The following is an 18,489-nucleotide window of genomic DNA, read 5'->3' on the forward strand; positions in this document are numbered from 1 at the left end:
TAATTGTTGAATTCAAGATTTGGGTATCTAGGTGTGTGATTATTAATTTATTACGGTGGTTGTGGTGGTGAATGGGGGTGGCATGGTGGTGCCCGGTGGTGATTATTGTGGTGGATGAGAGAGAGACAGGAGAGGGAGAGAGATGGTACCTGGGCAAGAAAAGGGTTTAGGGATATTGAAGAAGAAGAACTATGTATTTTTTATATATATAATAACAATAATAATAAAAATAATAATAATAATAAATATAGTGTAAGATTACCAAAATACCCTTACCTATAAGGGTCAAACTACCGTTGATTGAGGCCGGGGGGTAAGGTTGCGACATAACAGTAAACAGTGGGGGGTAAAATTGCAATTATTTCGTTAGGGGGGGGTAAGGGTGCCAATCACCCCTAACCTCAGGGGGTAAAATTGCAGTTTACTCTTGAATCTATATAATTTGTAGATGAGCTTGATGAACTTATTTAGTCATTTAGCATTATCAAATATTTAAAACTATTAAAATAGCAATTCCATGATTTTTGCCATATTGACAAATTCTAAAACATATATAATTATTGTTTTGGTTATTTCTCTGTTGAACGAATATAATTTTATATATTTCCAAGTCCCCAAATAGGAGAACCCAATTTCCTAAAATCAATAGGTTATTTTTTCTCTTAGAATTTCATCTATTTGCATTGCGATTATTATTTAGATATAAACCGTTCCTTTTCGTGCGGTGCATTCTTGTGGATTAACTCTTCGCAATTATGTCTGTATACTTGAACCCCTTTTTCGTTTACCACTTTTTGGGGTGAAACATGCTATTTATAAACTTACACACAAACTTTATTCATATTACACAAACATTCCCCTTACACGCATGCTTATTTGATTACTTGATACTTTAAACTTGGGTTTATGACATCTTGTGTTAGACTTATCATTAACTTCGTACGAGCCTATCCGTGACATATATAGCGCTATAGGATTAACGCACCGCCCGTAGACTTGAGGTTATGTCATGAGCTTATTGCGTTTCATCATTGTCTTGATATGTTGAACACATGCCGATTTTATTGTTTGTCATGTATCAAGAGCTTGCCACATGGAATTCTTTGAAATTTATTTTTTTATGCTACATATGAAAAACCTGTATACTCGCCAATACATATTTGTATTGAACTATACTTTTTTAACATGTTACAGGTTGAGGATGACGATGCTATGAAACTGAAATAGTGATGATACCTAGATATACATATAGATGTTTTGGGTGTTAATATGTTGTACTTATTTAATTGTATTGACATTCTTGTATTCATGATGTTGTATTTGATTTAAACCCATGTAATTGACTTTTAGAAATGAAATGAAATTCATTATTTAATTATTGTCACCAATAGTGTTATGAAGTCTCTTGCAATCTCGTTTTCGTCTCACTCCGATGTTTCCGCCATCGGTTGGGGTGTGACAGTTTGGATCTTCCTATTTTACCCTCCTGGTAGTTCCAAGGCCCCTATTATTTACAAAAATGTCACCGCATCAATCTCAACCAGAAACCACTAAGATCTTGTGGCTGAGAATCGTTCTCACCGTTCTCACACTTTAAGGCGTCCTCTCCTGATCCTGTTCCTATATTTATATATATAGTTAGCTAACTTAATTACTTATATATTAAAAACACAACCAAATAAATAGTAACACCACATAGGGACAAGCAAATGATACCGGTACCGGTATCAAATTTACTAAATCAGGTACATTTTTGGTATTGATTCGGTACCGACTTTTGACATTTTCGGTACCGGTTTTTACCCTCAAATACCGGTACCGTACCGGTGCCATACCAGGTATATTCGGTACCAGTACCCACTTTTGGGGGTTTTCGGTACCGAGCTCATCCCTAACATCACCTTTGAGCTCATGCCACGTAGCAACGCAAGTAATTGCACCGTTTAGATTGCTTTTCATACACGTGGTAAATAAATTGTATTCCGTTCGAATGAGGTTTTATATACACAACTTCTTTTGTTTTCTTTTTTGACTTTTTCTGTAATGAATGAATTGTAACATGTAAAATTAACTTGGATATTTAAATTATTGATGAGCAATGGTATCAAATCCTATAATCAAACCGGTATGATATTGGTACAAATTTACTATTCCAAATCATTTTCGGTATCAATTCGGTACCTACCTTTTGGCATTTTCAGAATCGTTACTTTCGGTTCGACACCGGTCTAGCACCATACCTGTATTTACTTATTTTCACCTTCAAATACCATACCATATAGTACCGAGCATTTTCGGTGCCGATACCTAATTTCGATGATTTTCAGGATCGGTACTTTCGGTGCCATTACCGGTACCGATTCGGTACCGACTTTTGACATTTTCGGTACCGATTTTTACCCTCAAATACTGGTGCCGTACCAGGTATATTCAGTACCGATACCCACTTTTGGGGGTTTTCGGTACCGAGCTCGTCCCTAACATCACCTTGAGCTCATGCCACGTAGCAACGCAAGTAATTGCACTATTTAGATTGCTTTTCATACACGTGGTAAGTAAATTGTATTTCGTTTGAATGAGTTTTTATATAAACAACTTCTTTTGTTTTATTTTTTGTCTTTTTATGTAATGAATGAGTTGTAACATGTAAATTTAACTTGGATATTTAAATTATTGATGAGCAAATGGTATCAAATCCTGTAATCAAACCGGTATCGTATCGGTACCAAATTTACTATACCAAATCATTTTCGATACCAATTTGGTACCCACATTTTGGCGTTTTCAGAATCATTACTTTCGGTTCTGCACCGGTCTAGCACCATACCTGTATTTACTTATTTTTACCTTCAAATACCATACCGTATAGTACCGAGCATTTTCGGTGCCGGTACCTAATTTCGATTATTTTCGGGATCGGTACTTTCGGTGTCATTACCGTACCGAGCTCATCCATATTTTAACGTGTTAGTAACGTCATAACTGAACTGAAAACAACTGAATTTCCAATGTGTAGGATGTGTGGGTCCTGCTATTATATATTAGATATATTTAAAATCGTTTTTAGGACGGAGTAATTATCGTTACTACGTCATTTTTATCTATGTTTTGATATTCGGTATCCGCTTGCCGTTGTTCGCACGCGTTTTGCAGAGATTGGATCATATAAGTCTACATTTATATTAACAAAATTCATATATTTAGACATTTAGACTTTCTGGTTTGTGCATAATTGGTGCATTTGTGAAACATATGTCCATTTGTAATATTGTTAACTCATATAAAATTGTTTATCTAGTCAATAGTCATATTTGTATTTTGTGTGTATTTGAGATATACAAATATAAACTTATGAGATATAATTATGTGTACTCACTTGTGAATTTGGGAATTTATTAATGGATATAAAAGTGTCATCATCTATACTTATTCACTAATAATTTTATCACAAACTTGCCACCAATTAATCTATCCTTTTATGCCAACACGGCCAGCTTATCATTAGTTTCGAATTATTCATTACCAGTTTAATTTTAACAATTTGTTTACATAAAGAAAAATGTATTAAAAGATACATTTGTAAGTGAATCTCAAAAGCAGCCCCTTAGATTAGATTTCTAATGCGCATAAATTGCGACCTTTGAAGAATGATGAATACTACCATTAGCTACGAATATATTAGAATGGTCAAATTAGTACCTTTGAAGATTGAGAAATACTACGATTAGCTATGAGTATTTTAGAATGGTCAAATTGATATCGGGATGTAGCATCCAAGTTCAGGGGAGGAACTTAGTAGGAACCGGGGGTGTACCCGCCCCCTCCAATGTTTCAATTAAAAGTGTAAAATTTTCGATTTTACGTCCGAAAATTTTAAAATTATATAGGATCGCCCCCAATAATTTTGCTTAAATATTTATACAATATATAAATTGGGTCCCATGACTTTTCGTCATCCGAAACTTTTGGTCAAGCTCCATCACTGTCCAAGTTAATTGTGCCAAGATATTACCAGTTTTGCCATTAATGGGTTGCCAATCCAGAAACTTACAGTTTTGTTTTCACCGAACGAATTGCTTGCTCAGACCAAACGTGCCCCAATAGAGAAGGTTTCCAACCCCCCTATATCGCAGTGTAATATCCCAAGTTAGTCATGCCAAATTATTATCTGTTTTGCCCTTGATGGATTGCTCATTCAAGTTTTCATGGTTTTGTTTTCACTCGATAAATTGCTTGCCCAGATAGAACGCGCCCCGGTAGAGAAGGTTTCCGAACACCCCCCACCCCCTCTATAAGGAAGACTTCGTTTTCCCCCTCAACCAATGTGGAGTGACTAATCATCTTCATCGCACATCTATAGATACAGACAATTACAAATGGTATCATAGCCAGGGGTCAGGCTGTTGTGCCAGCGGGATGTTGGCCCCCAAAGGGGGAAGGGTGGATATTTGAGTCTCACATCAGTTGAGGAGGAAAATGAAGTCTTCCATATAACAAGGGGTGGAAACCATGCCTATGTGAGTGATTCATTGGGTGAAAAAAAAAACTATGAATTCCCGGAACGACAATCCATTGGAGGCAAAGGAGACAGTATTCGGGCACGGCAAATTTGGGATGTTACACCTAGATGTATAGCTCTTAGGGTATCTTAGCTATAGAACCCGCAACGCATGCTTAAAGGACGTCAAATGATATGTGTCAAGAGCGCAACATTGCTACGGGTTCTCAAGTAGGTCGATCTATGGCTTGATTTATCATTCCCCAAGGATGCTCATATACATGGGAGATGTGTCCCACGATTCAAAATCATTTTTATACATGAACAATTAATACTAAATAAAACAAAGACCGTAGGTTTTTCTTAACAATTTGACTCTACTGTGCTAAGTACAACTAGGGGTGCAAATGAGCCGAGTCAAGCCCGAGCTGAACCAGGCTCGAGCTTGAGCTCGTTTAACTTATGAGAGCTCGGGCTCGAACTCGGCTCGTATCAAGCTTTGTTTTCAAAGCTCGAGCTCGGCTCGATTCGAGCTTTATTTTCAAAGCTCGAGCTCGGCTCGTTGGTATTTTCTCAAGCTCGGGCTCGGCTCGTTTATTATCTATTAATTGATATATTAAATAAAAATAATATAAATAATAGACTTTTTAGGCTCGCGAGCTCGATAAGTGAAGCTCGGGTTTGTTTACTAAATAAGCTTATTTTTAGGTTCGAGGTCGGCTTGTAAACAAGTTTAAATAAGCTCGGCTCGACTCGGCTCGTTTACACTAAGGCTCGATAGGCTCGACGAGCCTAACGAGCTTCACATGCAAGGCTCAAGCTCGGACTCAAGAAACAAATAAGTTTTATTTTAGTCTCAAGTTCGGCTCAGACTTGATAAGGCTCTGCTCGTTTCGAGCTTTTTCTCGAGCCGATCTCGGGTAGCTCGCGAGCCGCTCGGCTTGTTTGCACCCCTGAGTACAACATTATATCGTTAATATTTCATATGTTTTTTTTGGTGTTTACATGTTATGTTTTTCTCCATTGTCGAAATATTTTTTTAGGTCCTTTAAATATATTGCAAGGTGAAAAAAAGCCGACATGTAACTTTAAACCCAATATTAGGCCTTGGGGTATATCTAACACATGAGGTAAATGTTACATGTCACATTAGCCAGCGTTGTATAACACTCTCTTCTTGTGTTAAGAGGCGTTAAAAGGGTTACAAGTTAACCAGATGTTAAGAGATTAAATTAGTTTTCTTTCCTTTTTTTTAAGAAAAAACCACTAAAAAATAAGAGTAGATGGAGTTAGCAAGAATAGACAATTTCCTTGGATGAAGTGAAGTGAAATGATGAAAAGTTGGTGATAAGAGACTTAAAGTATATATACCCAAGACCTTGTAGAAGTAATTTAGAAACTCAAATATATGATGCATAAATACTTAACTAACTACTCATAAATGATAAGTAATTTGTTTAATCATGTCTCATGAAGTATAAATAGTGATCATAGTGGAGTCCTATATATCTAGTTACTTAGAAAAATGATTGATAATTGACGTAGGTTAGAGAAAAGAATAAAACATAACAAAATTACAAAAAAAAAAAAAAAAAAAAATATGACATAAATCTTTTTCTTTAAGTGAATAACAAATAAATTATTACACTTTTCATCTTGAAGCAAAAAACTTGCCAAACCTGCAAGCTATGTAAATAAAATCTTCAAATCTATATTGTATTTGTATATTATCTAAACAATCAAAAGAATTGAATGTATCAATATATAGATTTTTTCTACATCAATCTAATCCACTCCTAATTTTACACCATTTTTCACTTCAAGACTCAAACCCTCAACCTCTTGAAAGGGGCACTCAATTACACACTTGGATACCGTTATGCCATATTCCCTTCGGATTAATTACCGATGCCGGGGCTGGGGACCGAACGGAGAATCCGGTCAACAGCGATGAGGTGGCGGGCGATAAGCTTCTCGTTGGTGATCGAAGCATGACCTTTTTTGCTCGGAGTAGAAGCTGGCACGGTGCCCTTTGGAAGGGCATTTAGGTATAAACTCATTTCCACCGGAGAAGCCTCCTTTTTGGTGCCGGAATCCGGTGTGTTTATGAGTCTCCGGCCGTTTGCCGGATATGTGAATATAACTAGTAGCATGAAGAGTGCAAGACATGCGCTTCGAGCCATTCTAGAGAGAGAAAGAAAATTCTATGAGGGAGATTATGGAGACTTTGAAGATGAAGGAAGACCTAATATTTATACTGAAATATATGGACTCTAGCTATATCTCTCTATACGTGTGTGTTGTGTGTGTGTGTGTGAGAGAGAGAGAGAGATGTGACCATGAAGTTTGCTGAAACTCAAATGTTTGACTTCGTGTGTCTACATGCAATAGATTTATGAGAAGTCTTAACTGGAAAAATATAATATTTTCTGGTATTGAAAATATAATAGTAAATACTTATAAAAGAATTTTTTGTTTTTTTAACCACTGGGTTTTGGCTCAGTGGTCACCGACACCCATTTAGTGTCTCTTGAGGCCTTACATTACGTGAAAGTCGCGGGTTCGAATCCTGGGTACTACAGGCTCTTCAATCCAATCAAGTTGGCAAGGGTATTTACCGCCAAAGATCGTTGTCGGGTCGTGAACTGGAAGGGAGATCCCTTTCGCGGCTAAGAATACCGTGCGCCTATCCTTTTTTTTTTTTTTTTTTGTTGTTTAGGGTCAAAAATATAGTAGAGAATACTTCTGAAAATTGTTTAGGGTCAATGTTTAATATTAGTAATTTTGGTTATAAATATAAGGTTTTAATAGAGATGTTAGATATGTAAGAAAGTCAAAATGGTTTTATTAATATATAAGTTAGTAAGAATTTACACTTTTAATCAAATGGATCATCATATGAGATTCACACAATTGTAGATAAAATATATTTTAATAATATATGCTAATGAACAATGAACATTATGATCAAAATATACAAGATAAAAAGACAGAGAATAATTGTTTGTCTTTATTGATCATACAAGGAGATGATTTGCATCGTGCACGTATGATTTATATGTTGGGTTCAAGCCTCCGCTAACCTTACGGTTATCGGAATTTGTCACTTTTTTATAAAATCTGAAGTTTATTTTAAGAAAAGCGTAAGTAATTTTTTAGAAACGCAACCTTAATATAATTAACACACAATCTGTTAACAAGTAAATAACTCCGAGAGAAGAACCAAACAATACATGCAAAGGAGTGGGTTATTTTAATCACCCGGTTGAATAAACTTCAGAGTTAAATGCCATTTTAGCCCCTGTGGTTTGAGTCATTTTTCCAGTTTAGTCCAGAGGTTTCATTTTTCACATATGGGTCCAAAAAAGTTCACCGTTGCCATTTTAATCCACTGATTTAACTTCATCCATTTTTTCTGTTAACGAGAAGAGCAATTCGGTAATTTTATATGTAATTTCATTAACTAGAAGGGCAATTCGGCCATATAAAATGACCGAATTGCCCTTCTCGTTAACAAAAAAACGGATGAAATCCGGTGGACTAAAATGGCAACGGCGAAACCTTTTTGGACCCACAGACGAAAAATAAAACATTTAGACTAAACTGACAAAATAACCCAAACTACATGGACTAAAATGACATTTAACTCTAAACTTTAACTTTACACAAATGAGAAACTGAAATAATGGAATCAATAAATGTGTCTTTACTATCACCACGGCATCCAAAAATCTCTTCATCCCGAATTCTTTAAATAAACCATCAAACTGTGAAAAAATGGCTTCAATAACCATCTTCTAATTGATTTAGGAAAATTAGTCTTTACTAGCCAACAGATAAGCAAACGAGGACATTTGGAAAAAGGAAGATTAATATCAAGCCAACGATCAACACGATCCCAAATTTTAGATGCAATAATCTTCAACCATAACAGAGCAAAATAGACACGTAATATATAATTTGAATATCAAATCCTTTCTTACTTAAATGCAATCAAGTAATCTCTAAACATGAATATTAACCTTTTTCGAAGTAATATTACACTTCGTAGCATGTAGCCCATCCAAAAGATAAAAGCGTAAGTAATTTTACCTCTTTGTTATAGATAGAGAATACATTAAACTTGTAACAACTCTATATCAAGAAGTTCTGGTTTAAAAAAGCGCAAGAACTCCCAATCAAGAAGTTCTAAGTGCAAGAACAAAATACAGTGAAAACATTATATTTGTTGTCTTCACATTAAAATTTGTTATATAAATCACCAGCTATAGTCTTAAGTTTGATAGACACTAGATGTAATTAGTAATATGATCCGCGGATGATGCGCTGCGGGCATATTGGAAACATCCAATAGATTAGTCCAGTCGTTAACAATATGAGAATGCATTTTTCGACGTATTCGGTTTAACTAAATGTAACCTATATAAGCATAGTGGTTGAATCAAAAAGTAAAGTAAATCAAATATATACCCTACAGTAACATAACGTACAAAAAAGACATAAAGCGTGCATAGAGAAATAACGGACATGTGTAATCAAAAGGAGCACATTATAGCTTTAAGAAATAGAAAACACAAAAGAAAAAAAGAAAACACATTCATATCAAGGGGCAACCATGAATGTTTTGCAAAGTGAAACGACCAAAGTCAGGAAATGTAAACATCAAAGCCTATGGTTTTTAGTATAGATAATAACAACAACAACAACTACAACAACAATAACAACAACAATTGTTAGGATCCGAGTTTGAATTGTCTGTGAATGTTTAAGATTAATGATGTAAGAAGATAACAAAAATGGAAATAATGCAGCGAAATGATAATAAACTTTAAATAACAAACAATGGAAGATTTGCTTTCATCATGATACTTTGATAGAAAGATTCTAAAATACAATAGTTCATGTATGCATGAATTACAAACTCCCCCTCAGCCTAAGATCATTCTGATTTGCTCGTACAAAATGTCAAGGAGAAGTGATAATAGAACAGTACATGCATTGTTCTATTTATAGTACAGTCAAACCACTGAGGAATCTAATACTGACGTTACCTAGACAACGACATCTAACAATTTCTAACAACCTCTAACATCTACTAATACTAAAACATTGTTATATTGAAAATTGTGTTATACAGCATCTGTTGATTCAACATATGATGAGCCTTATCCTCTGTTGATGCCTCAGCAGACCTTTCCTCATCAGACTTTATCTTCTAGAACATAGGATGATCAGACCTTTGCAATAGCAACTTTATCTTCATTAGTGGTTCACTTTGGCAAACCTTTGATTCAGCAGCTTTGCAACAGATGTTGATGCCTTTGCCATTGGGAGGAGTATGTTCTTCAAAGCACTGTTATTGATGATCAGATGATTGCAGAAAATTTTGGCTTTCTATCATCTGTTCTTTTGGCGGGTTCAACATGATCCAACAACAATAATAGAGGTTGAAACACAGAGTAACTCAGAAAATGTATTATAATTAACCACGACCAGTGGCGGACTCACGAATATTTTCATGGGGGTGCGAAACATTTTTAAAAATTTTAGCCACTTGGTATATAAATAAAAAATTCGGTTCGTATCGGGTCGGGTCATGTAAAACAAAATGTGACAACTGTCAAAATTCCAGGTATCCGTACAATTATTAAACAATGATTAGTGCTTAATGACTGTGCTGAATTACAATCAATGACTTGAATTGCTTTCTGATTATTGCCACATACATACATATGCATCATAAATTGCAAATGACATATCATTATTGCATGCAAACTTTGTTGATTCAAATGATGCACGAAACACAGTTAGCACAGTTATCAGATTAATCAGAAAAATGCTGACGGAGTTCAGTACATAGACGAACATTGTATTGAGACACAAAATGAGCCAGAAACCAAGAGTTACACTAGTATAATGTGTAGGAAAGTAAGGATTACAAAACTGCCTTCCTAGAGTAGTTTAAGTGCCGAAAAGTGCCTAAAACTCACATAAACTGCAGAATTCTGCAGAAATCAGCAAAATTCAGCATTTAAACACTCTAATATCATGCAGAAATATGGTTAAATGGTCCAGAATGCTTTCCTAAGTGTCGGGAATCAAAACTGTCACAAAAGGTAACATAAAGCTCACTAAACTGCATAGTTTAGCACCTTAACGAATCAGTAACCAACCGAACAACCGGACACTACCCGAAACACCAAATTTCAACTAGAAGCATTGTTTTAACATTTCCAAGCTTGTTATGGTCCCCGAACATCATAACACATCATACAACAAATAGTAACTAACTAACCTAACTAATACTTGAATTTTAACCAACTAAACTAACTATCTAGTTGAAACCTAGCCTAAGACCCCCCCCCCCACCTAGTTCACGGCCAACAAGGGCCCCACATCAAGATTTTATTTACATATTATAATGGATCATGTTTCACTTTATAAAACATAAAAACCAATGGAAAATTGTGTGTTGGAGGATTTATAAGTTAACCACTAGAGCATTCACTTATCATTCTCAAAACAACACCAACACACTTCTTCTCCTTCCTCTTCCCTTGGTCTCGACCGAACACCACACCCATACTACCATTTTCATCTTTCAAGTTCCATCCATTCTACATATATACAAGGGTGCTAGAAGGTGTATAAGGAAGCTTGGAGCCTTTGGAAGCTAAAGGACCTCTCACACAAGCTTTTATCCACTCCATTTCATCTAGTGATCATACCTAGCCTTGAGGTAGTAGTAAGAATACTCTACACTTCATCTTACATCTTATTTTGGTGGTTAAAAGAAGATACAAGTTGTTAATCATAAAGAACACTAAGAATCTTGAACTAAATACATGAGAAATCATGATGTTTATGTGTTGTTATGCTTGTTGATTGCTCATGTTTTTGATGTTGATCATCATATGATCTTGCTAGATAGTGATTAAACACATAATCTAGCAAGATAAGAGGATGAAAATGTTAAAGATCAATAGATCATCCTCATGTGAATCATGAACTTGAAAGTATAAATTGTTTTTCTTGTTAAGTGATGATCAAAGTGATGTATAAGTCTTGTAAATCTATGATTATAAGAATGATTTTTCAAGAAATCAAGTTAAAAATACAAAGTTTACTTAGTCTTGGTTCTTAAAGGAATTAACCACATTTTTAGTGGTTAATCAAGTGTAGGATCATGTATTTAACAAGAAAAATCCAAGAAGAAACATTTTTAGAAAACTTAATTACAAGTTATAAAGGACTAATTACTTTAAAAATGATGTTTTTAAATAAAAAATCACACTTTAAAGGGTAACTAGGCTTACTAAACACACTAGTAAGTTACTATAATTTTTTTTTGTAAATTTTCAAGTTCATGAAGTAGTAATTTATGCATGAGTTTGGCAAATTGGTAAGTGTTGATTGGTTTATTGTTGATTTTGGTGATTATTAAAAGAAAATGATATGCTTTGAAAGCATGGGAACCTCCATTTTTAGGGGAAACTATGACAAAATTTTTCTGAAAATTAAACACTTAGAAAAATATTTTTGAACAAATATTTACAAGTGTATTTTAAATCATGAATTTTCATATAAAGTTTGCCATAATTTTTGTTACAAAAATTACAAATATTGGAGGTTGGTTTTTGTAAATAAAAGTGACTAAATATGTAGTTAGGAAAATATATATTTAGATGTCACATGTGTGTGATCATTTGTATATTATGTGTATTAGTTATATTATTTTAGGACTTGAAATAATATAACTCATCAAAATACCAAAATTTACAATCCAAAATATTACCAAATTCCAAGAAATAAATATACAATTTATACCCAAAATATTGGGGAAACCGAACAAGGAATATAACTTACAAAAATATTCCGAAAATTAATTCACAAGTATATTTTGGTAATTGGTACTTTGGACATCAAGAGAATGAAAATATGATTTTTACAGTTATTACAAAATATATCATATTTTTGACAATAAGAAAATATATTATTTTTGGGTGAATAAAAATATATATTTTCTTGAAATTATTAGAAGATATATTATTTTTGGGAGAAAATATATATTTTCTTGAATAAACATGAAATACATTATTTTTGGGTGAAAAACGAGTTTATATATATTTTCTAAGTTAGACTTGGAAATATATTATTTTTGAGACTTGTATGAGATTTATAAATATTTTGCCAAGGAAAAATTATAAGTAATTTTTCTATGAAATATTTATTAAATATATATTTTGGAAATATATATTGATGAATTTTTATTAGAAATATTATTCCGGAGAAGTTAATACAAAAATTAAGTATAAGGATACTTAATAAACACAATAAAAATATGTATTCTCGTACGTATAAATACACACCGGAATACGCCACACATACTTGGCAAAAATATACAAGAATTAGAATACAAGCATAAATACACCCATCCTTGGGAAGGATATACATGTACAATACATAAGTGTGACAAGTTAAAGATATATTATTTTAATCATTATTCCAAAATTTGATAAATATAATTTAAGTTAAAATATTTATTATTTTGACAAATAATTATATAACTTTGGATAATATTAAAGACATAATGAAACGTAAATCAAAGACACTAATTAATACTAAGTCAAGGCACGACCCGCTCGTCTAATAGACCGTAGTACGTTGTAGGTAGTCGTGCATGTGAGTTAGCAGCTTTGGGTTACGAACATATACGAAGAACGCAAAACCGTGAGTTCATGACCCCCCCCTTTTTCATTTAACTGTTTTTGTTTTATAACTTCGGGGGTGAAGTACATGTTACAAAATGTTTACAAACGATTACAATTGGTATGGTTAGCTAAGGAATGTACTGTTAGATCATGTGAATGGGTAGGCGCACTCTTAAGACCATTAATCCTCGTATTTGGACTGAGGGACATGAGTGATATATCTATTTGGGTGTAGCGAGCCCACACCCATGTGGACCGGGGTTTAGCCTATGAGGTGACTATGTCTTACAGCCGGAAGCCCGGTACAAAATCTGCTAGGTTTGAGCCTTCCTACGCCGTTGCACACATGTTAATGGCCTTGCAAACCATTAATTGATCTGTTCCCTTGTTTGCTTTTGACGTGTGCACGACTACACATATTTTTACAATGAAATTACACACGATTTGGTTTTAAATTTATAAAAGTGATTATTACTTTTACATCAATACACACACGAAAGAGGCAAGTGTACCCCGTCACATATGTAATAAAGTATCGGTAAGAACCAAGTATCGATCCACGGAAATGGGCAGAGAAATAATACTAGACCTTTGTCACTAAGCTACCGGTAAAAACATAAGTTGTTTGATTTTGATTAAACTACAGTAAGCATAAACAAATACTCATAAAACATAATAGATTTCAAGTACTGAAACAGATAAATAGCCTTGCTTAATACACAACCAAAGCATGTCAACTAAATCGGTTTTGGCACTAGAAGCATTCGGTCAATTTTCCAATTTAAGACAATTAGTATCCCTTTCGGGAATCCTAACATGACAATCATTCGGAAAGTTAAAACGATAAACACACTTTAACCACCTAAAATTGTTCTTTAACGTGCAATTGATTAATGTCTATAAAAATCTCCTAAAAATAAGTTAGTCATCCGTTGGGAGTTTTCTAACCGCACTTAATCAAGGAAAGCAACACCGATAAACACAATGCAACCACCGAGATAAGCATAAACTAGATTAAATCACAACCGAGTTCGTTTTACAAATCTTGCACATAAATTCACCAAGATAGCAATTTTGGCCGAAACTACTAACTAGGCTAACAAATCATGGCAAGAATTCATAACAACACCATCTAACCCGTTCGGGTCCTTCCGTGAGGGCAAGCTTTCTTGATTAACAATAATTACATTTTATTAAACCACTAACCATTTCTAGTATCATGATGCCCACATTTTAACCAAGTTAAACTAGTTAACCAAATTAAAAGTTTACTAATACATGATTAATTAAGCTTCATTTTTCAACTATCTTAACTAACCAAGTACCAATCATCCAACACAATTACTTATAATGAAGAAATCAATATCAATAACAAGGTTGCAAACTAATCATCAAAGATAATCATAGAAAATACTTCAAAATGCCATTACAAACAAAGATTAACATACTAATGGCTATAATTAAGCAAGGGATTGTTGTGTTTTTTGCCCAAAGGCTACAATAATACATAAATAATCAATCTAAATGCTTGAAACTTGACAAAAATATGGAAAGATTTAAGAAACCAAACCATAAACAAGCATAAGAATGAGAATCCGGATAGTAATCGAGCTAAACCGAACAATGTGGCTTGAATCCGGGCTAAAGCTAATGCTTCCGGAGCCTGAAAATCGCCTGTGAAGCTCTCCAAAATTCCAGAGTTACGAACAGAATGTTTCTGTTCGCTTTTTATATTTTTTCGATGTCGCACGGTCGTGCATCGATCGCACGACCGTTCACTTTTTGCATTATTGGAGTTACTGTTCATGACATCAGCAGAGTTGACTGGTCTTCGGTCTCGCACGACCGTTCTTCATATGGCACGACCGTGCCATTCCGGGATCCTGTTGCACAGACTGCAACACTGGTCGTTCATCACCAGGAATTAGCTGATCATCGGATCCGCACGGGGTGCTAGGAATGGCACGACCGTGCCGTTCCGGGATTTTCTTGAACGCCTTGTTGCACTGGTCATTCATCACCGGCTGATCTTGGTTTGTCGGAGATGCACGGTCGTTCCTCAGACCGCACGACCGTTCTGCATGCCCAGGTCAGTTTTCTTAACAGAATGTTCGCAGCTTCGTCGTTTTGTCCGGAAAGTCCTCGTTTTCACTGTCATCTTGTCCGGTATGTTGTTTTAGGCCTGTAAACAAAAGTATACATAATTAAGTATCCGAATAACGATTTTACGGCCGAAAACACATAAAATGGGGATAAAATGGGGGACTAAAATATGTGCAAATTAGCGAATATCAAATCTCCCCACACTTGAACCTTGCTTGTCATCAAGCAAGCTAAACTAAAATGCAAATAAAAGATAGAATCAAACAAGAACGATAATTTACACACTATTTTATTGAAAACAACTATAAACGGTTAGCCGGTTTTTCGAAAGACAACATCAAAAGATTCAAACCCAACAAGCATATGTAATTATATAGCGACAACCAAAAAGCCGTGACTTCACATTTATTTGACTCAACATGTTAATCTTCACACAACTCACAATGTTCACACACACTCGGTTTTATTTATGAAACATACATAAAATGTGTACGTGCAAACACTCAATGCCTCGTTAATGAAATGTGTAATATCAAAAGCTTGTTATAAGATCTCGTCTCCACCAACTAACATGCGAAAAAGTGTAAATCAAGAGGTCTTTACGGGTTGTAACGTTAGGCTTGGGCGAAGGGTATGGAAACGGATATTTAAAGTGGCGAAACGGTTAAAACTCGGTGTTAGCTTTTAACTAGCGACAAACAATACAACTATACATACAAATGCCTTAAAAAGGCGATTATTACGCAATCGAGCTTATCAACTAAATTTTAACATTTAAGCATTCAAAATTGCTTGATTGTTGTCAACTTCACCCTATTTTAGGGTGTTTTATTTTCTGTTGTTTTTGTTTTGTTTTTTTTTTAGAAAAACAAACTAACGGATTTATACAATGGATAGTAAACTATAACAAACGCTAGTTAAACGATTATTTTAGCCGAGTTTCAACACTAAAAGGTTTAAAATATAAAAAGGCTAAATATGGCTAAGTGGGCGATAATATTGGGTAGACAAAGGTAAACGGGAAGGCTCGACATGGTTAATCCTAAAGGGTAACATAGGATTTACGGGAAACACAACACAAAGAACAAGGCTAACAACAAAGGGGTAATCTAAGTGCCTCTATCACTTTTACACAATTCCGCAAGTTTATGGTCTTAACAAGTATACTAGTGACAAGTTCTAAATTACACATAACATCCGGCTCACTCATATATCCGAAATGAACAAATATATAACAATATCAAGGCTCAAATATGCTCACGTAACGGAAGGAATGGGTAAAAGTGTGAAAACTATCATGCAAGTCTTTCTTTGTTGTCACGCTTTCCGGTTTCCTTTTTCAAAAATATTTTGCTTGTCGAGTTTTTATCAAGTCCGAAGCTTTCTAAAACACAACCAACCAGTTTATTTACTAAAATATATACAGAAAACAGATATTTTTGAATGAATTTTCTGATTTGATTTTTTTTAGAGGACAAACAAAGTTAACAAAGTTAACCCCCTCCCCACACTTGAACTTCGCATTGTCCCCAATGCGAAACCAAAATATAGAGAAAAAGGATAATAGTACTCCCCTCAAGATGATATCTGATGAAACGAGACTTCCAAAGCTGTGTCTGTCATATGCTCCGGTCAAAGACTTGATAGCCAAAATCTGCAAGTATGTCATATGGTACAACAAAACAGAACAGTAACAGAATAAACACAAATAAACCATAATGTACATAAATAAACTACCAATCCAAACAAAGACAAGACATAAAGTAAAGTGTTTGAAAATAAAATACAATCCGAGGGTGTTTGAAATACTAAGCAAAAAGAACACCCGAAATAACAAGTACTGAAATAATAAAAACCATCAACGAATAACACCACCATCTCCTACTCGTCATCACCATCATCGTCTCTCGTGAAGGATGGGCCCGCATCACCATAACCAGGTGGGTTCCACGGTGGGAACTATGGAGGGTGCTGAAAGTAGTCGGGATATGCATGATGCATCTCCCCGAATAAGTATGAAAATCCGGCACTCACCCCCTGGTATAAACTCTCCTGGCTATGCCTAAGCTGATCCTGAGTGGCCCTGAGCTGATCCTGACTAGCCCTGATCTGGTCCTGGCTAGTCCTAATCTGGTCGATACAAGTCCCATGCTGCTCCTGCGTAACTCGCATCTGCTGGAACTGCTGGTAAAACTCTGGCCACTCCTGATGCTAGTGGTACTCATGGTGCTGCGGCTCATGTGGCGGTGTCTGTGGCTGGTGTGGTGGTGTGTGCGGCTCATGCTGCTGAACTTCATGCTGCTCCTCCATTTCCTCATCCTCATCATCTGCTGGAAGTGGGGGCAACGGGTCCCAGACCTCGTTATTCAGACCCCTCAATCTATCCCCCTGATCAGTCTCAGCAATTACCCCCATCGCCTTCAACGACCGAATATCAACATAAATACCATCGGTCACATGAGTGAGACTCTCAAGCACCTCATCAGTCATCAACCCTAGGTTGTAAGCAATTTCGGTCACATATTGTCTGCCATGAATCTGACTGTTGGGCGTTCTACCTGAGCACTTCACAAAGTATTCAGCCATCCTTGCGGCTAGGTTGATGTGTACTCCCTCAACCAGCGCGTATAGAAAAATCAAATCCGGTGTTGGACAGTTCCCTAAACTGTCCATGCGGCCGCAAATGGTGTGGCTAAACACATGATGCATCACTCGAACCAAGGGGTCTCTCAACCGTGAAGCCTTAGACATTCTCGGGTCGTAAGGGTCACCGATAGCATTTGCAGCCCAGAATGCAGCCCGTGCTTCATCAGACGGAAAGGTAAACTGCTCAGTGAAGAACTCGGAGTCCATGTCTGCAGTTGTGTAGATACCCAACCTCTTACCCAATCGACCTACCGACCAACTGTGCCAGCGTCCGCTCAACCTAAAAGTTACCCGCTCCTTGTAGCGGAATTTTGGCCTTCTAGCAGCAATTGGCTTTTCGTAGGCATATGTGGAGAAAAACTCTATCGTTAGCTCAAGATAGATGGGTCGGTCGATAGCTACTAAGCGCGCAAGTGGGATACTGATCATGTTTTCAATCCTATCAAACTGATTGAGATCCCTCATAACGTCCCAATCCAACCTCCGGGGGACGCCAAATTGCCCTCGCCTTCTCCATAAGGCGTCCCGTCT

Source organism: Helianthus annuus, chromosome 15, assembly GCF_002127325.2.
Source record: "Helianthus annuus cultivar XRQ/B chromosome 15, HanXRQr2.0-SUNRISE, whole genome shotgun sequence".
Lineage (NCBI taxonomy): Eukaryota > Viridiplantae > Streptophyta > Magnoliopsida > Asterales > Asteraceae > Helianthus > Helianthus annuus.